This window comes from Aotus nancymaae, unplaced genomic scaffold, assembly GCF_030222135.1.
Source record: "Aotus nancymaae isolate 86718 unplaced genomic scaffold, 86718_ANA_hifiasm-v0.15.2.pri h1tg000036l, whole genome shotgun sequence".
Classification (NCBI taxonomy): Eukaryota; Metazoa; Chordata; class Mammalia; order Primates; family Aotidae; genus Aotus; species Aotus nancymaae.
The window spans coordinates 16,563,945-16,584,640 of record NW_026988450.1 but is presented as its reverse complement, the minus strand read 5'-3'; the positions used below and the strand labels follow the sequence as shown (position 1 = coordinate 16,584,640).

The 20,696-nt window shown below is 43.3% G+C and overlaps 1 protein-coding gene across 2 annotated transcripts in view; it reads right to left on the bottom strand.

Annotated features, from left to right (window-relative positions):
* DNAJC5B (DnaJ heat shock protein family (Hsp40) member C5 beta) overlaps positions 1-18,819 on the bottom strand; it is an 80,297-nt gene extending 61,478 nt beyond the window's left edge. Inside the window, exon 1 of one of the 2 annotated variants that reach the window (XM_021670248.2) lies at positions 18,734-18,819. The gene's annotated coding sequence lies outside the window, so the exon portion shown is untranslated. Of the gene's footprint in view, positions 1-12,424; positions 12,579-18,733 lie in introns of those variants that run through there. The other variant, XM_012463701.3, reaches the window with a different exon arrangement.
* Between the last annotated feature and the right edge of the window lie 1,877 nt (positions 18,820-20,696).

Here is a 20,696-nt window from a genome sequence, read left to right as displayed (position 1 = left end):
ACGGGCAAGAACTTCCGTGTCCTCCTGCCTGAACGTAAGGCTGGGGCGGGGTTGTCGGTTTCTCTGGGCTGCCTAAAGGGGTACCACAGACTGCGTGGCTTAAAACAACAGGAATGTCTTCTCTTGAGGTGTGGAGGCCAGAAGTCTGAAGTCTAGGTGTCTGCAGGGTTGGTCCTTTCCAGAGCTCTGGGGGTAGTGGATTCCATGCCTTTCTCTTAGCCTCTGGTGCTGCCAGCAATCGTTGGTGTGTGTCACCATGGTGTGCCTCTGATGTCACATGCTGTTGAGCCCTGGGTCTGCGTCTTCACATGGCGTTCCCCACTCTGTGTGTATCTCTCTGTATCTCTTCTCCTCTTCTAAGGAGGACTCCAGTCGGATTAAGGACTCACCCTACTCCAGTATGGCCTCATCTTAATTTAGGTCCTAATTACATCTTCACAGACCCTGCTTTGAAATAAGGCCACATCCACAGGTACCAGAGATTAGGACATCTCTCTTTTAGAGGCACAACTCATTCAATCCACAACAGGACTGTAAAATTGGGCACAGTTGAAGGTTTTATTTAGGTCTAGTCAGTGGTGCTGGGAAATGTTTAATAACTGGATTTCCGGGGACTGGGGGACATTAGTGGAGGCAAGCCCTGGTTTGTAATGTTTGCTGATCTCCCTCCCGGGCCTATTTCAAGCTAACATAACACCTGGCTTGCAAAACTCCTGAAAATTCACCAATGTGTGGCTGTCTTTCATTGGTACTAACCATGCCCTTGGGCCTGGTTTTATGAAAAACGTCAATTGCTAAAAGGAGTTATTTACTACAGTTTTTATGCATATTTTGTATTATTGAGGACAAGATGTCCTGACAACTTTTCGTTATCTATATGTAAAATGACCAATTTGTATGTAATTTAAATCCAATTTCAAATCTGAGCATACATCTGGGGGTCCGGGCAGATCTGTTTTCTGGGTCCCCATTACCCTAAAGCAGCATCAGCCTTCTCCTCCCAGCCCTTCCAGACACCTGCCCCACCTTTGATATCCCCACCACTCACAGATTTCCCATCTCCCCAGGTATGACAACTCGACCATATTCTTTGAGGTGACCCTCGCACTCAGCTTCTACTCTCTCCATCCCAACCTTGTCATTGGCCTGGCGTCCTTCAGCACCCATGTGTCCCTCACAGACAAGGCACCCCCTCCCTTGTCTGATTTTGGATGCCCTCCACCTCTCAGATCTGAAACTCCAGCCTTGCCTCTCTGCCCATGGCTGCCGCCTTGCCAACAACTCCCTTATGCACATGGTGCTTACATCTCGCTGATACCTCCGAGCTCCCCAAGCCTATCTGTTGCGACCCTTTCTCTAACCCTTTCCCTGCTCAGTGAAATCTCTGGGATCACCATTGTAACTGCTCCCTTGTCAATATTCCTAACTCCATCCACCACCTCAGCCAACATTGGACTGACTGCATGTCCATCTACTGGTGGGGTGAATGCTGGCGCTGCAGACCCAGAGTCTCCAGTGCTAGGGGGCTACAACCCTGCTCAGCACCCTCTGTGTGTCCCAGTAAGATCTTTTACCATTCTCCACCACTCCTCAGCTCTCCCGTCTCACTTTCAGCAAAAGACATCCCCACCTATATCACAAGAAAAAATATAGAGAGAATACTCCCTTGTTAACAAAGTGTGTTCACATAGGGTCATTTGACCCACACATCTGGGACAGGTAGGCAGGGCAAGTGTTAGTATTCCCACTTTATAAATCAAGAAACCGAGGCTCAGAGGGGCTTCATGTACACACCAGGCAGTTATTAATGGAGCAATGGTAGGAACATGGGTCTCCCAATTCTCAGAATCCCAGGTCAAGCAGGGCAGTGATTTTACCAGTGAGGCCTTGGTAGACAGAACAAGCGCCCACGTCTCCGGACACCTTCCAGATTCTCTATCCACCTCTAGAGTGTGCTGCCTTCTCAACTATGATTCAGTTGCTCTGAAGGCACCTGAAGTTTATTTACCCTTTATGCTACCAAAAAGAAAGCAGAATGATCCTGAAAGCAAGAAGCAGTTTTATTTTCCTTTCCTCTGAGAGTTGTTACCACCGATTGTGTTTCCTTGTGGAAGTGTTTGGCTGGTAGAGTATTTATCCTCAGAGTCCTCGGCTGAAACAAAACAGCTCACCCTTTGCTCCTGTGGGCTGGTTCACAGCTCAGGAGCAGACCAAAGGTCTGATCTGGAAACATCCCATGGAAGCCAAATGCATGTCTGGAGACCCACTAAGGTGTCATGGAGGAGAATCCGCTGGGTGGATCCAGTGCTGTGGGCTTACACGGATGAGCTGATTTTCTGTAAACACATGATACGAGCCAAAGCCACTTCCTCTGGGAATGGGAGCCCTAAGTGAGTCACACTGTAGTCAATTAGGAATCTCAGCTCTTGCCCGGGTCTTCCAACAAAGGATGCAGACCAGAAGGAATCTGCTTCTATCAATATAAAAAGTACTTCCCTATCCCAGTTTCTCTTCCAGTCCCTTTCTTTGTTTGTGTTGCACCCACGTGGTTGTACATAGAGGCAAATATGCAAAACAGGTGCTGACCTCCCGTTAGCACCCAGGCCAGCCTGTGTGCCTTCCCGCAAGGCCACCTCTGGGACATCTTGCTTTTTGACCTGCCTGCACTGGATCAGCCCAGGAGGCTGACGCCACCCCACCCCATAAGAACCGATGTCTGTGGGGTACACCAGAAGCACTGGACTGGGACACGGATGGCTTGGCTTCTAACTGTGTGAACTTGGGGAAGGCCCATGCCCTCCTGTGTCTCTGATTCCTCCTCTGCAAAATGAGAGTTTTGCTATGGGCGAAGCTAACTGGGCAATGCTGTGAGGACTGCTTATGTTGTTACGATGAAGCGGACTCCATAGAGCAAACAGAGAGTGCTGCAGGGAGCCGAGGACAGAGGAGCCCCTTTTATACAAGATTTATTTAGGGGCTCGTAGTTACGTTTAGAACTAGACAATGTTTTTGCTGAGCTCTAGTGGAAATGGAAAATGAAGAACAGCAATGTGTCAGGTGAGGAGGAGCAAATAAGAAGGGAAAGCCCAGGCCTGCTTGTGGGTGAATCAGCAGATAGCACACACCTGCGGAGTCATTGATTCATGCACATTTTAAGCAGTTTTTATGTGTAGATTTTGAGCAGAGGTGGAACAGGATTGGACTGGCCCACCATTTAAGGCAACTTAGGGCACTCTTGGCGGCTCTGAGGTCAGTAGTTTGAAAGGATGCCTCCTAGTCTTTGCCCATGGCTGCCTCATGGGGACGCCGTCACTGTCTCCCTCCCAAGCAGAGTGGGGTGGTGGGAGGAACACAGAAATGTTGTGAACATTAAATAATAATATCCACACAAAGCACGAGCGTGTAGCTTTCAGTAAATGCTAGCAACTATTGATGCTCTGTGGGTCACCTCAAAGGCAAAGGAAAGGGGAGTCTTCTCCAGGATCCCCACTGCACTCAGGTCCCACATGTTCAGGCGCACCTGTCCCACTGCTGCCCCGAGTGTGGGCCAGCGGCCAGTGATTTCAGCTTTCCTCCATCCTAAGGAGGAAGCCCCGGGGCCTGTGGGAAGCACAGCACCAGTGCTGGGAGGCAGTGGCCATACTGGTTCAGAGTACCCAGCTGAGTCTTCTAGACTTATGTTGAAATCCTGGCCTTGCCGTTTACTAGCTGTGCTGCCTTAGACAAGCTACTTCAACTCTCTCTGCCTCAATTCTTCATCTCTAAAATGTGCAAACATTTGTTGAGTAAATATCTGTGGAGTAAATGGGAATAAGACTACTTTCCACGTGGGGGTCTTTGTGGCAATGAGATAATTACTAGGCCAACTGATGACATGGTAGGTCAATGATTAATTTTATGTGTCAACTTGACTAGGCTGCAGGATGCCCAGATATTTGGTCAAACATGATTCCGGGTGTGTCTGCTTGGGTGTTTTGGGTGAGGTGAACATCTGAATCATTTGAATCAGTCGATTGGGTAAAGTGGGTTGCTGCCCCCTTCCCCCACTCAGTGTGAGTGGCCCTCATCTAATCAGTTGAAGGCCTGAACAGAACAAAAAGACTGACCCTCCCTCAAGTAGAAGAGAGTTTCCTCCTGCCTGACTGCTTCGAGTTGGGGCGTTGTTTTGTTTGTTTTGTTGGGTTTTTTTTTTTTTTCTGTCTCCAGACTTAAACTGAAACATTGGCTCTTCCTGGGTCTCAGGCATGTTGAGTGCAGATACTGGGACTTGTCAGCCTCCATAACCACATGGGCCAACTCCTTATTTTATATATGTATATATACAAAACACATTACACACATATATCCATCTCTCCTACTGGTGCTGTTTCTCTGAAGAACCCTGACTAATACAGTAGGTGCTTTAAAAAAAAGGTCGCTTTTAATGATTGCTATTTCTGTTATTTCAAAACTAAGCAAGAAATGACTTCCAAATGTAAAGCTGATTGAAATTATGCTGTTTAAGAGGTAGGAGGAAATGCCAATAATGACCTAAATAGCACTTATTATTTGTGTGCTGTTCAGAAGGTACACTTGATCTTCTAAAATGAGCGTTTATAATAACATATGTGTGTATCAATTGTGGCAATATCATTCCTTAAACTCTGGGAAAAACATTTTAAATTTATATCAGTAACTAGCTTCTATTTGTATAGCTCTCTAAAATTTAAGAATTATATTAATTGTACTATGATTTTACCATTCTTTAGCTATGATGAAATCACTGATATGCAAACCTGACTGTCTGCTAAAGAGGGTGAAGGAAGTGCTCAATGATCACTTTTGTAGCTTACAGAGGTGGTGAGGGACTCCCATGAGAATGGGCCCAGGAGAGAGCCATCACTACAAGATTCAGGGCACAAGGGAGGACTGTGAGCAGCCTCAAGATGTCAATAAGGAAAGACTCACGCCTGTAATCCTAGCACTTTGGGTGGCTGAGGCAGGCAGATCACTTGAGGTCAGGAGTTTGAGACCAGCCTGGCCAACATGGTGAAACCCTATCTCTACTAAAAATACAAAAACTAGCCTGGCATGGTGGCAGGCACCTGTAATCCCAGCTACTCAGGAGGCTGAAGCATGAGAATCGCTTGAACCTGGGAGGCAGAGGTTGCAGTGAACAGAGATCGTGACACTGCAATCCAGCCTGGGTGACAGAGTGAGACTGTCTCAAAAAAGAAAAAAGAAAAGAAGAAGAAAGTACATGCCACGAAAGCACAGACTACAGGTGGAAGAGGAAGAGAAGGAGACCTCCCCACTCTAGCAGCTGGACTTACCAGCAGAGGAAGCGGGCAGTGGTGGCAGGGGAGGGACAGAGCAAGTCCATTGTGACCCATGATTCTGGAGATGAGCTACTTTCTGACAACACGAGTATGCCTTGAAGTGATTCGTTAAGAAAAGATGCAGTCAGTAGAAATGGCATGTGTGGTTCCTTTAAAGTCCTAGGTAGGAATAAAGGACATAGGTCTCCAGAGGTTTTTATTATGGCCTTGTACAGGCCATGACTTTGAAGAGAAAAGAAGATGTAGGAGGTGGATCGTTGGCCCGAGATGGTGTCAGAGGACACAGCTGATCTTCTGGTGATGACTCTGAGCTACCAGACATCAATAGCCATCAAGGAGCACCATGAAGACTACGAAGGCTGTCAAATAACCCGGCTGGCAGAAGACTCACCTCCTAATGAAGACTTTCAACTGAAATCTGAGTTGGAGAGGAAGACAGGCTCCATTACATTTATACTATGAAGGGTAATAAAGGATAAAATACCCAACATTTCTTAGAAAACATAGCAGGAAGACTACCAGGAACAGTGTTTATAGACTCAGCTGTTCATTCACCAAGGTTTATTGAATAACCAGTTGCTCTGGAGACTATAACAAATAAATGAGATCCAGGCCCCATACCAGCTGGAAGTGTCTTCTACAAAGCAAATGTCTGAGGAGCTGTCAACCACCCCCACTGTCAAACGTTTCATCTCTGAGAAGGAAGAGCGATCCAATCTCTTTAGAGGGTAACAGCAAGAAGTGATACTGTGCCACTGTGCCATGGACGGTATCATTTCTGGGCCCTGCCAGAAACCCAGGTGTTTCCCTGCACTCACCCTCTCCATTTAGACCATGCCTGATCAGTTAATCAGGCCTAATCACGTCTCCTTTCAAAAGTTCTCTTAAGTCCACTCTCTCCCTCTGTTTCTTGAATAGAGGTAGTGAACTTGGTCACTACCCTGCCCGCCTCCTAACTGACAGTTCTTTCTCCAGTCTTTCTCTGGTCCCCATACGCTACATTCCTTTAAAATGCGAATGTTATACCATCACTGCTGATAACTCTTCAAACTTGCCCATTGATCTTTAGCCAGTCCAGCCTCTTAGCAGGGCCAGCCACCTGGACTTGCCTCTGCCTCTTCCTCCAGTACCATCTCTTCCCAAAGCCTTCCTATCCACTCAAACCCAGTTTCTACTAATTACAGTACACTGTTTAGCTCTATGAACACACTGTTCTCTCTGTCCTCTGAGTCTTTACACATGCTGTTCCCTGTCCGAAGACATTCTTCTACTCCTTTCACCCTGGTCTCCCAATCCTACCTGGCTCACTCCTTCAGCACAAAGAGTCAAAATTTTTTAAATGTCAGGAGAATGTCACAAATGATGGAGGTAGGAAACAGAGAGAAGAAAGCTGTGGCCCCTGTGAAGCAGGAATCCTGGAGGAGGCCACTGAGGAGTTCAACTATCAGAAAAGCGGAAAAAATTGCATGAGCAAGACCATGGAGGCAAGAAAAGTACTGGGCAAGCTGGAAAATTGAAAGCAGACAGATCCACCTGGTGCATAAGAGCTGGGGAAGAATGGGTGAATGAGTGGCCAAGGGGAGAGGCTAGGTCAGTAAAGCTAGAGAAGGGAGAGGCCTCGAAAACCAAGCGAAGGAGTTTAGTCCTCATTTTATAAACAACGAGAAAAACTCGAAGCTGGGTAGTGCCAGTTTCTATTTTAAAAAGGTGTGGCCAAAGAGTGCAGAGGCATGGGGCTGTGGAGGTGAGTGACCTTAGAGGAAGATGATGAGATGGGGCCCAGACCAGGGTAGCAGCAGGCAGAACTGGCCGAGGCGGTGGATTCAGAAAAGATGTGGAGATCTAACCCCCTAGGCTCAATGCTCGATGACTGAATGCAGCAGGAGAGAGTGACCCAGGAATCAGAGGGGACTTGAGATCCTCGCCAGAGAAACTGAGAATATGGCGAGGCCTATTGACTGAGGTGGGAATCCAAAGCAGGAGCAGGTTTGGGGAAGATAATGATTAGTTTTAGAACATGTTGACTTCAGGGTGTAGGCTCTAGAAGCCCACGTGCACAATTAAAATCGGACACAGCCCTGGTTTCAGCGTGCAGGGCTGTTCACAGAAACCACCTGTTAGAGTTTGTTTATCCTTCCTGGTGTCCTTATGTTTCCATGACTCCTCTTTTTCATATCCCAATGAAGTAATGTGAATTGTTTGCTTTGCACACCAAGAACGGATCGTCAAAGCGCAGGGAGAGTGGACATGAGTGCCGATGAGTGGGAGAAGAGTGGTTGTGCAGGGACCAAAATTTTCACTAGGAAATTGTTTTTCTCCCTAAGTTTGTGTCAAGCAGTCATATTCTGTTTCTCTTCCTTTCAAGATCCCTCCCAAGTCCCAGCACTGACCTGCCCTCATGAGCAACCTGAACACTGCTTCCTCGCTCAGAGCCCCTGGGGCACTTTGAAGTTCACAGCGCGCACATTTTTCACATAGTTATGTAGTTTCTTCTTTGCTTTCGAACTCTTTGCAGGTGTGTATCTTGTCTCCTTAACTAAATTCTTAACTCTTAAAGAGCCCAACTTACGTCAAACATTTTATTTTTCAGTTGTCACCGTGCCTAGTAAAGTCCCAAGGGCATATTAAATTTTCAACAATACAAACTGGATTGAAACTCATTGAATTTATTTGGTGTAGAAAGGAGAGTGGAAAACAACCTCCTTGAAAGGACATGGTATGAGAGGTTGATGAGGGGAGAGAGAGAGCATCAGTTCCTACCATGTAGAGGAACATATCCTAACATTAAAAAAGGCTTCCCAGGCCAGGCACAGTGGCTCACGCCTGTAATCCCAGCACTTTGGGAAGCCGAGGTGGGTGAATAACAAGGTCAAGAGTTCGAAACCAGCCTGACTAACATGGTAAAACCCCGTCTCTACAAAAATTAGCTAGGTGTGGTGGCATGCGCCTGTAATCTCAGCTACTCAGGAGGCTGAGGCAGGAGAATCACTTGAACCCAGGAGGCAGAGGTTGCAGTGAGCCAAGATGGCACCACTGCACTCCAGCCTGGGTAACAGAGCAAGACTGTCTCAAAAACGGAAAAAAAAAAGGCTTTCCCTCTCTTGTAATTATAATGATTTTGCATGCTAACCATACTTGAAAGGACGAGAATATTGGTCTTCTAGTTGCCAAGTAAGTTGTCTTCTCCACTGGCTAAAACATCTGTTTTCCTGAGACCACCTTTTGTGATCAACAATACTGGTAATATAAAATATGGACCTTGTCATTCATAGTGAATTACATGCCATAGCACTCCGCAGCACTCAAATGGCAAGACTGAGAGTGAGTCTTTCAAGTCCTATTGGTTAGAGCTCCATTTGTGTGGCCATCATGATGTTTGAGCAACTTAAAAGGAGAGTATGCACAACTCAGCTCGTGACATTTTCCCCAGGCAGAAGAGATGGGAAAACCCCAAGTATTACAGTGGCCAGATTGTGTACTTGTCATATTGGAGGAAGATGTCTATGGGAAAAGTGAGGAGAGGAGGTAGGAAGCTCATTTTGTAGATTGATGAATCCCAAAGGTTTCTGGGGCTGTCCTGACACCAGTGCCTGGCACTCAACCATCTATATCATTCTTTAATATGGATCCCGCTCCCCAGGATGCTTATAGGGCATTGGAATAATGGGACCATAACTTGTAGCTTTCAGTAGGAGACACAGTTAAGAATAGGAGGAGGAGTGGCTTGAAAGGAGGATGAGTGGATCAGGTGATGGGTATTCTAAAAGCTCAAACTTGACCACTACACAATCTATGCATCTTTAAAAATTGCACTTGTATTCTGTAAATTTACACAACTACAATAAAAATTAGAGCACAGCGGGTTCTACTCTCTAGAGCAGCATGAAGCATGCGTCCAGAGGTCAGCAAAGATGAGGGGAAAAGACACACTAGAGTACTTGCTTTACAGCTGTGCCAAGGACTTGACTCCCCATGCATTTTAGAGCATACCTTCCCCCTTCTGAGGTTCCCACGGGATAGCAGTGTAAACAGCAGGAGAGCTCCTTCTCAGCCCTGGTGGCACCAACGCCCCTTGGCTCTGTGTCACATTCCTTCAAAGACTTCATGGGCCTCAGGTTACAAAGGCCCTGTTGCACAATTCTTGGGAGGGTGGGCATGGGGCTGGGCTGGAATGACAGGCAGTGTCCTGCGCGTGTCGGAGATCCAGCGTGGCTGCCTGCCAAGGTGCCTCAGGGGACGGCAGCAAGAGGAGACTCTGTTGTCTCAGGATCTTCGAAGAGGTAGCTTCCTTTTGCTTTTTTTCCTTCCAAGCCTCTTAAATAAGATTTGCCAAGGCTACATTTTCTCCGATAATTCAAGAGAAAATATTTCAGAAGTTTACTTGGCATACCTGGGTTTCACTTTACTGGAGAGATTTGAAACTTCAAAACCACAATGAAGAATTCTGAAACTAAAACTCCTTTTATCCCTCTGTTTTTCACAATTAGCTTTCTCCTGTAGTAATGCACTGTAGTGTGTGCAAAATTACTCAATATATTACACAACTTTTAAAATTAATATGGAAGCTGAAAGGTATTACAACAGCACAGTTTAAAGCCTATGCCGTGATGGAATGCTCTTTCTTGTTGGCAATTTTTTCATAATTCTCTTTTATTAGAGACAATCTGCATGTAAAATCAGAAACATATGGAAAATCCTTACAGGAAGCACACATTTTAGTTGGCAAAAAAAAAAAAATCTAATGGCCTAGAAAATACTTAACAGACCTTTCTAAGGCTAATGATGGAGTTGATGACTATAAAAATTAGGTCTCTATTTATATTTTTAAAATTCTTCACTTCATTTCATTTTCTTGGGCTGATATTAATACATTTGCAATAAATTTAATTGGAAAAACTCTGGGTACCTGCACCCAGGGACTGCCTGGGCTCAACTTGCACATTAACTAGGGATGTAAGACATAATATATATAGCTTCACGTATAGCAAACCCTGGACAAGTCTAAGGAGACTTCTTAACTATCATGTTAATTCCCAATAGAATATTATCCCTTATTCATGGGATAAGTCAGAAAAGGCTCATATAGAAGATGTATTAGGTAATAAGGGTAGGTTTGTTACCACGGATGGGTGTAATAGCCAGCCCCACACCTGCCAGATAAAGTGTTTACTCATCTGTACATTCAAGGGTGAACACACACACATTCATAAACAAGGTATTATCTACCCAAACTGGAAAAGACAAGGCCACAGGAAGACTGTATATGTTTTATAAAGTAAAAATCTGAAAAATTATATAAAAATTTTTTTAAGAAAAAAAGATTACTTCTAATCAGCCCTCAATGTACAGCAGCTGGTCAGTTTCCCTGGATTTATTGTCACTGCTGTCTCAGTCTTTTGGATGGGGTCTTCGGTACTTTCACTTGTCCTTGACCAAAGCTTATTTTGTATGCAGCTGCAGAGGCTAGGAGAATATCTGCTTTTATTAATAATCACACCAAGGTGATAAAATGATATTTCCTCCTTTTAGAATATTCTTAGAAAATCAAAGAGTTAGTTCAAATATGAACGAATTCATTCATTCATTGTGGGGCAGAGTGTACTGGAGAGGACACCAGGCTAAGAGTGAGGGGGCTTAAATTTAGTCTACAGCGCTAACAACTTTAGCCAAGACACTTAACTTCTCTGTGTGGTTTCTTCTTCTGGAAATGAAGCTGTGGAATGGATGATCTTCTAGTTCCCATCCAACTCTAAAATTCTCCAGTATGTGACAGATGCAGCAGCATGTGACTAACACAAGGGTCAGGGAACATTACAGTCAATAAATGCAAGTGGAGATGAGTTAGGACATTCTGTGTTTTGTGCGTATTATTTGAGGTTCAGCTTAAATTTAGTTTTCAATGGCTATCAGTGAATGAAACCTAAAAACTGGACCAATGAGATTTTAATGTTCAAGGTCTTAAGTGGTTATTAGATCGTAACCCAGTTGTGAAAATTGCAGTGACTTCTGTAGACAGAAGTTGAATGTGTGCTATAAAGTTAATGTGCAAGTGTATTTTGTTTCTATGTGGGTCTCTCAGTTTTACATGCTTTGAGGGCTATTACTACTTTCACAGAGTGTGAGAGTATTGGCTTTGCTGCTGTGACGTATTTATCTGTGATGTGTTGGAGGCCAAGGGGAGTTAGAATTGTGTCCTGTGCATAGAGATTCCATCTCCTCCTCTTGTTGACAGTTGTTGGGGTCCCATGTGGGTAACTGACCTACCTGTCAGAACATGGACTGGTGCTCCCAGTGAGGGAGCATCATGATCAACTCTGATCTTGCAGGCAGAGCTCAGTGTGCCTGACTGAGCTGTCCTGTGCTCTGACTCTGGGGTGGCAGTGTGCTAAGACCCAAGGGAGTCCACATGGGGATGAGTCAGGGCCTGGCGCCGGCCCCGTGCTCCGCCCCACTGGTAAACAGAACAGTTCTTTGCCGTCACTCAGAGCCTCTCAGGGCCCCAAGACTCCAGGAAGAAACAAGTATTATAGAAGCCAAAATCCCAAGGCAAGGTAAAGAAAACAGAACTGTCCGCATCCCCAACAATGATTCCACTGGCAGGAGCTGCTGGGGGCAGGATGGGGTGTATGGTTCCAGCAGAACTGTTTTACTTACTTCTCAACCAAAAGATCCTTCTCTTTTATTGTTTATAAGGGTGGCCTTCTGCCTTTCAAGACCCGAACTTTCAAAACTTGACCTTACAATCAATTCTGGTTGCTAACCCATAATACAACTTTTCGCCATTTATTACTTTTGTTTGTTTTTGTACTGGCTTCTATTAAAATACTTCCTTCAGTTAATTTACCTTTGTTTACTCTTCCCTGTCATTCTGGGGAGAAGCTATTGGAAGAAAAACCCTCTGAATAGAAGTATATCACCAGCAACACATGTGGACTACAGCCTCGAAAATGTCCTCATGGTCTGGCTTCATGACAAGCAGCCTGGCTATTGGCAAGATGTGCCCAGCTCTGCTTCTGCTCGTGTGGAATGTAACATTACCCTAATGCAGCTGGGGCACATGCTGTCTGTGCTTATACTGTTCTTCCTAAGCTTGGTGACACACTCACCTTGAGGTCTCTCCTCTTTTTCCTTTAGGCACTGGCAAGTCCTGTTCTGAGCTTAGCAATGCCACGTACCTGAACTGGAGGCATGTCTGGCTGATCCCTTATAGCTCCCTCCAGTAGCGTCCCACCTCGGCTATCAATAGTAACTGCACCTACTGCTATTTCTCCTTCCTGGTTGCCAAGGACAAACCTGGGCTGGATATTGTGAGGTCACAGAGTGGAATCCTCACTCCTCCCTATGGTCCAGCTAAGGCCCTCCTGGACGGCACTTCCTCTCCTGCCCACAGTGGGAGGTTGAGAAGGACATTCCCCTAGTTTCCACTTGCTCTGCCATTCAAACCCTCAGGAAAGAATGCCCTTGCAGGTCATAAACTGACCTGCAGAATTATGGGATCTTAACTGTGGGGAGAGACCTAGAAGACCAGCTAGTGATCAGATTCTTGTCTAACTCCCTTTTTTTACTGATGAGGAAACTGAGGCCCCACGTGGTGAAGTGGCAGAGTTGATTCTGGAGCCCAGGTGCCCTCAGTGTCAGCCCCTGCCATTCTGACCATGCTGGCCTCAGATCTTGGTCTACTCTCTGGAGTTTGTCAACATCACAGTTTGCTGGTAGGCAGCTCATCAGACAATTTTTACTGGAATCCACCCACAAGAGACCGTTTGGATAATGTACATTATGGGAAGAGAACAGAGTCTCAGTGAAGATCATTAGTTTCCCAACAATGTAGGTGCCAGGAGTAGCTGGCTCTGGTCCTAGCCCAGACTCAGAAATCCTGAGCCACCAGACCAATTCCAGATTTACAAGTAAGATGACTTCTGAGTAACTAATATTTTCCTTGAGATTTGATGATAAGCAGCAAAGCTCAAATAAAAGTCCAGAGTTATTGTTGGCAGGGCAAGGCGGCTCATCCCTGTAATCCTAGCACTTTGGGAGCCCGAGGTGGGAGGGTCACTTGAGCCCAGGAGTTTGCGACCAGCCTGGGGAATATAGTGAGACCCCATCTCTACAAAAAATACAAAAATTAGCCGGGCGTGGCGGTGCATGCCTGTAGTTCTAACTACTCAGGAAGCTGAGCAGGGAGGATCACTTGAGCCCAGGAGGTCAAAGCTGCAGTGAGCCAAGATGGCACCACTGCACTCCAGCCTGGGCGGCAGAATGAGACCTTGTCTAAAAAACACACATGCACAAAAACAAAAACCAGTATTGACTACAGCGCTATACCAGGTTCTAGTGTTGAGGAGGGAACAGGCAGGAGCAATCTATAAAGAAATAGACTCTCACTGGAACTTCGCTCTTCATTCTTTCATATCCTTCACTTTTTCTAGAACTAACCCCATATGGTACAAAAAAAATTATCTGTACTGCATGAGATGATGTATCTGTGAAATCAGAGAATTGTGCTTTAAGAATCTCTCAAAAGGAGAACATATACTGGGCTTTTATAATACCAACAACTAACCTTTTACATCATGCTTCAGCATTTACAAGCCATTTTTGCATCACTCTCTATAATCTTCACAACTTGGTGAGATAAACAGTGTTATTTTTAGTATAATTTTATGGATGAGAAAATTATAGCTTAAAGGGGTTTTGTCTTGCACGAGATCACAAAGCTAATTAAGTAGAAAGGTTACTTAACATTAACTACAAACCAGATCTTCCACCAAGCCTTTTCCCCACCACAGACTTCCCTGGTTGGGAAGAAATTGTCATTTGGTCCCAGAACACACTTGGAGACCACCGCCTTAAGTAACCCTTTGAATAACAAGGAAGAAAGGATTCCCATAGGTCATAAATACTGCTGTACTGACTTCCTAAATGTCTACATAAAAACTTAGAGAAATGGTTAAAGGACACTGATTTTAAGCTTTAAAATAATATAAGTATTGCCCTTGCATCCAACAATCTCAAATCTGTGAATTTTCCTAAGAGACCCATTATGGATATGAAAAATATTTCGCTACAAGAAGTTTTTTGAAGCATTATTTATAACAGAAAACAAATAAAAAGTTCAACATTAGAAAAGTGATAAAATGGATTATTCTGAACTCATGAAAATAGTCAGTTTCCCACACTTTGATTATTCATGTGGCATCTTCAGAATATTGCCATCTGCACTAATGTTTACTTAGCACCTTCCTTTGATTCACATATTTTATTGAAATAAAATTATTTAAAGGTAATCTTTTAATCATTAACATAAGTAGAAATACAGTATTAGTTGCCTTAAATGTCAGATAACAATAAAAACAAATACAATAAAAAGTAATGTTATTAATGCATTAATTTGGTCCCAGTACCTTTAAGAAAACATATGACTGATTTAATAAAATCACAATTAATACCCTTTTACCATCACAAATTTCACCTTTCTGCATTAAAAATCTCTTTTTTCACCACTGATCTATAACACGTTCAATGGAAAAAAGAAATTCAGTGGTCTGATTCCAAATCACAGTTAGATATATTTATGCATACCTTCCATACTAAATCAGTAATTCTCAAAACTTGCTTGAAAGGTCATCTTGCTTAGAACAGGGTATTCCCCTGGCAGGACATGCAGGGATCAAGACCTCTTTGCCCAAAGCAGTCTTCCTCCAGCTATCATCTCAGGGCGAATAAAAATGACATCTTCCCTTGTGTTTTGTCTTGGCTGAGTGTACTCAATACCGTACTTTCTGTGGAGCTGTGGATCACGTTGCATCCCTTGACCATACGTTCCTGTGATGACACAGGTGCACACGTATAGCAGAGACAGGCAAAGCCTCACACCTGGAACACACAGAGGCTTCAGGCCCCCATGGCAGTGATGAGGGAAGCCTGCACACCTCTTCAGAAGCAAGCATTTTGTAGGCTAACTGAAAGTTATAGATATTTGTAAGCCAGAGTTCAAAGGTTTTTGCTCAGTTATGGAGGAGGATTTTGTGGAGTGAAATGCTAATTTTTTCGACACTTAAATTCCACTTCTAGGCAGGATTTTTCAAATTGTGTTCTATAGACCACCTACACCAGGATCACCTACTTCATTTGTATATATTGCAGATTCTCACACAGCTTCCTGCATTTCCTGCCTCCAAATTTCAGGGGCTGAGTGAAAGACTCACGTTAAGTCAAGCTCCTCCAGGAGCTGTGGTGTGCACAAATGCTTGAGAACAATGCTCTAGGCCAGAAGTTCCCAAACTTTACAGCAAAACAACAGAGTGCCTGGAGGACTTGTTAAAACACAGATTGCAGGCCCTGTCCATCAAGTTCCTGGTTTTGGATGTCTAGAGTAAGGCTCAAGACTTGACATTTTTAACACGTTCCTAGACCTGAAGAGGGAGACCAGACTTTGAGAACTGCTGCACTTGGACCAGAAAACTGAGGAGATTCTAAAGGCATTTCCAAAGGCCTAGGAAATGGAGTTTGGACCTTGAGTCTTTATGTCTTCAGAAAAGGATTGGTATAGAAAGGAATTTTGTTCTCATTTTGCTTTTGGTTTTTGTTCTCTAATTAGGATTTTTCCTACAAATAATTTTTATTGTCCCGCTAAAATGCTTGTAGTCTATGTCCATCCATCCAGAATTCTTCAAGGCTAATCTGAATCACTTTTCCTTATTCTGTACCTTTTACAATGTGGAAATCTTAATGAATGAACACAATTGATGTCTGACTTTTCAGATGCCTGCATTAATTTGATTTCAATGACCTACTGGAAACCAGTGTCAGCATAACAACAATTACCAGAGCTAAACCTACAAAGTAGGTAAGGAATATAAACAGACTAAGTGCTAGAGAGTTTAATTAAGCCTACTGACTCTGAAGCTGGGCTCCTTCTTAAAAGATGTTGAGAATTCAACATAATCCTGAAAAACTACATCCAAATCCAGGTCTTTTTGCCAACCAAATGACTTATGCTTAATAGAAATGAGAGCATGCCTGTAGAATCAGAAAGATCTTTCCGTTGAATCAGAACATACTGCTAAAGTTTGTAGCTGTGGGACCCACCTCATGTATACACAAAATCATAACATTTTCTCGAAACAAAGGTAGTACTATATACCTCAACAGAATTCATTTTTAAGGAGTGCTAATGACATTATTAGAAGAAAATGTCAGCCAAACTGCAATAAAACATTTCCAGGCCAATAAAAGTCATTTGAGTTGAATGCTCTAAAATTATTGGCTTTGAAAGGTTAAAATAATAAGTGATCACAGATCCAAGAAATACAACGCTCAAGTCATTAGCAGAGATATTTTATGCTGCATCGTAAGTAAAGTGTAAAGGATGTACTGGTTTAGATCCTACAAGGTGATCCCTATAAGACCAGTGCCTGCCCTTTCTATGTGGCTCTTCTCTGAAGAACAGAAAGTTATATATAGGACCAAGAACCCACCCATTTTAGAAGCTAAAAAAAAAAGGTTATATTTGGCTTTCTGATACATTTGTGTGACTCCATTCAGACATAACCGTCTGATATTTCAGAAGTGCTTTAACCAAACATGAGACACACTGTGAAGACCTACATTCCCAAAGACTGCAGCTAATATTGGTCTAACTTTCCCAGCGAGTCACTGTCTCAGAAAACTTTTCTGCTTCTTCCATCCATGATAGAAATCTGTCTCTTCTCCTTTTTCTTTACCCCCAAGTAGTCACAGTTGACAAAACACATAATGCTGTACAGATCATGCCACGTACAAATGGTCTCCGCTGTGGTCTGAAAGTTCTACAAAGTTCATATGATGAAACTTAATCTCCATTGTGGTGGTATTGAGAGGTGGGGCCTTTTGCAGAGTGACTAAGTCACTCATTGTATTAGTCTGTCCTCATGCTGCTATGAAGAAATAAACTGGTAATTTATGAAGAAAGAGGCTTAATTGATTCAGGGTTCCACATTGCTGTAGGGGGGTGCTCAGGAAACTTACAATCATAGCAGAAGGCAAAGGAAAAGCAGGTACCTTCTTCACAGGGTAGCAGAACGGAGTGAGAGCGAGCAAAGGAAATGCCAGATGCTTATAAAACCATCAATCTCATGAGACTCACTCATTATCACAAGAACAGCATGAGGGAAACCACCTCCATGATCCAATCACTTCCCACTGGATCCCTCCCACAATACATGGGGATTATGGGGATTACAATTCAAGGTGAAATTTGGGTGGAGACACAGCCAAACCATATCACTCATAAATGGATTAGTGCCTTATAAAAGGTCTGGAGGGAACCAGCTGAGGCCCTTTTGCTCTTTTGTTTTTCTGCCATGTGAGGACACAGTGTTTGACCCTTCTAGAGGATGTGACAATAAGGCACCACCTTGGAAGCAGAGAGCAGCCCTCACCAAGGCCAGTGCCTTGGTCTTAGACTTCCTAGCCTTTAGCACTGTGAGAAACAAAATCCTGTTATATATAAATGACCCAGCCTGTGGTCCTTTGCTATAGTAGCATAAATGGACCAAGACAGTCTCCAACCTTAATTATGCCCTCAACATGGGCAGTTCTCCCACTGTCCACTGCACACTTGTTGCAAACTCTCACCAATCTCTCGAAGCCTTTCATCTGTGTCCCTCTCATTCTTAGCAGTGAGCCTCATCTCAGAAGCCACTCAGAAGCCACTAACTATTCCCTTTTTCAATTCCAACCCTACCCTACTTTAAGTAAATCCACATCTGTACCCACTCTTAACACCTTCCTGCAGCTCAGTGGAAAGGGATTCTCTTTCAGACCAAGGCTAATTTTCTCTATGTGCCCTGAGGCCCATTTAATACTTCTACTTTTGAGTAGTATTCTTTTAAACTAATTATTCTTTTTAACTAATTTCTACCACAGTTTCTCTGTCTCTGTCTGTCTCTCTCGCTCTCTTTTCTGGCTCTCTCTTCTCAGCATAAAAACATTCTCGAGTCTTTTCTATTTATAAAAACACAAAACCTCCCTGAACCCCAAACCCCTCTCCCCAACACAGCTACTGGAAGTTCTCTCTTCTCTTCCAAGCTTAGCTAATGGAAAAAATAATAATAGTCTACTACATTTCCTTTCAAGCCACAAAGCCAGCGTCCAAACAAGACAAGGAGGAGACAAAAGGACTCAGGCTTGTTAATCATTTTATACTTAATCAGGTCCCTTCACGGCATCACTACCAAAAACTCTCCCAGGACTTCTTCAAGCTACAGCTAGAAGACAGATTGCCATGTCCTTGCCTCAAAGACTGTTTGCAGCATTTTAATGTAATCTTTCTCATTATAATGCTGTTACTAGGGTGTCTGAGACTGGAGTATGTGCAGTCAGACAAACTCGTGGTTCCCTCCAGTTACCTTCCAGCTGTGTTTCTGGCTCACCTCCATGTTGGAATCACAGGAAAGTAAGCATGTGGAAGTGTTGTCTCCTCACGAGATCTTGCCGTCATCTGTATGTTCCCTTGAAATCGTTGACTTCTTATTTTTACTTAGTCACCTTTGATCACCTTCCCTTTCATTTTCAGATGGATTATCCTCTGAATTCCTCCTGTGCTTGATACTCTGATAGCATTCAGAAATCTAGAGAAGTCTACCTTGACGTTTTCTCTGAGCAGTTTAAGGTGAGTTTTACCCAGCTTGTTTCCATAACTTCTCCTTGATTCTAAGATTAAATTGGTTAGGAGACAACTAAGAGCTAATAACAGCTTTTTAGGAAAAGAAAACAAGAAACGTCTACCATATAAATCAAGGCATCAATTGAACATATGTTCCAATTTAAGAGACTCTTTAGTGTAGAAAAAGGGGCTGCTGTTTGGAATATATGGAATACAGTATTGGCCAGACACCAGAGCCAGGCCTGTAATCCCAGCATTGTGGGTGGCCAAGGCAGGAGGATCCCTTAAGGCCAGGAGCTGGAGATCAGCCCAGACAACACAAAGAGACTTCATGTTTACAAAAATTTTTAAAAATTATCTGAGCCTGGTGGTGTGCACCTGTAGTCTTAGCTACTCAGAAGACTGAGGTAAGGAGGATCACTTGAGCCCAGGAGTTTGAGGTTACAAGGAGCTATGATTGCCCCACTGCACTCCAGCCTGAGTAACAGAGCAAAACCCTGTCTCAAAAAAGAAAGAAAGAAAGAAAGAAATACAGTATTTATTTGTGCTGACTACTTACTATACCAAACACTCCCATAGGATCGAAAGGGACACAGTAGTACCTGCTGGAAGAACTACCCCACAAAGCGGGAAGTCAAAAGTCACACACAACTCAACTGTCAATCAAGTGTGAAAACAGCATTGTTAAGACTAGTATTTTTGCAGTTACAGCCTGAATTCCAATCCTTTCCCAATTTTTTCATCTATAAAGAGAAAAGAGTGATACCTTCTTAGGGGGAGTGCTGCAAAGAAGAAAGGACACACTGACAGTAGACGTTAGCATAGTTGAAGCATGGTGGAAGTTCTCAATGACAAGGCAATGTGATTTTTTACTCTTATTAGCTTTATTATAGAGAAAAAATAGATAGTCTATGGATTTAAAGAAGGAAGAGATCATGTTTTCTCGGGAGACATAAGAAAGACTTCATTTAACATGTGGTCCTTGGGAGAAGCCTTGAAGGGTGAGCGATACTTCTTTAGGGCAAGGTGGAGAACCACATTTCCCATCTCTCTACAATCCTGACTTAGGCACCATAAGCCTGCCAGCTTGACCACCTTGAGAGTCATGGGCAGAGATGACACTTTGTACATGTTAAAATTTATAATATTTATAATTATACCTGGTGAACTTTTTAATTCAATAAATTCCTATTTATATTATTGCTTTGGAACAGGCAATACTTGTTGAAGGGCTATAATGTTTATAAAATACTCAAAAAAGCAAATAAAGGATATTTTGAATAAGTGTTACTGTGAAATCATTTCAAAAGCATGTACTTGTTATTAATGACAGGCAGTGCATTACGTGCCTCTGGCTTGTCATCCTGTCTCTGGAGTACATGTTGTAAAGGAAGAAAAGTGGGTAATTATATTTTACATGAACATCAAACTGAGTGTTCCTTCCTTGTAGTTTTGTAAAGTAAAATTGTGGCAAGATTGTCCCCAGTTAATGCCAGGAAAAAATAAAAAATAAATGTTATTTTAAAACATGTCTCTTAGAAACACAAGTAAAACTTGTTCAAGTGGTTTGCAGTCATTGAACGTAGATCAGCTCCTATAAAAATGAACTCCATGAGTAAGTCAGAATTATTTTGTTATGTTGGTGTTTTGTTGCATCAAATATTGCTTAACATGAAATTAAATATATAGTTTGTATCAGAGTGAAATAAATATTAATGTTATTATTAGTT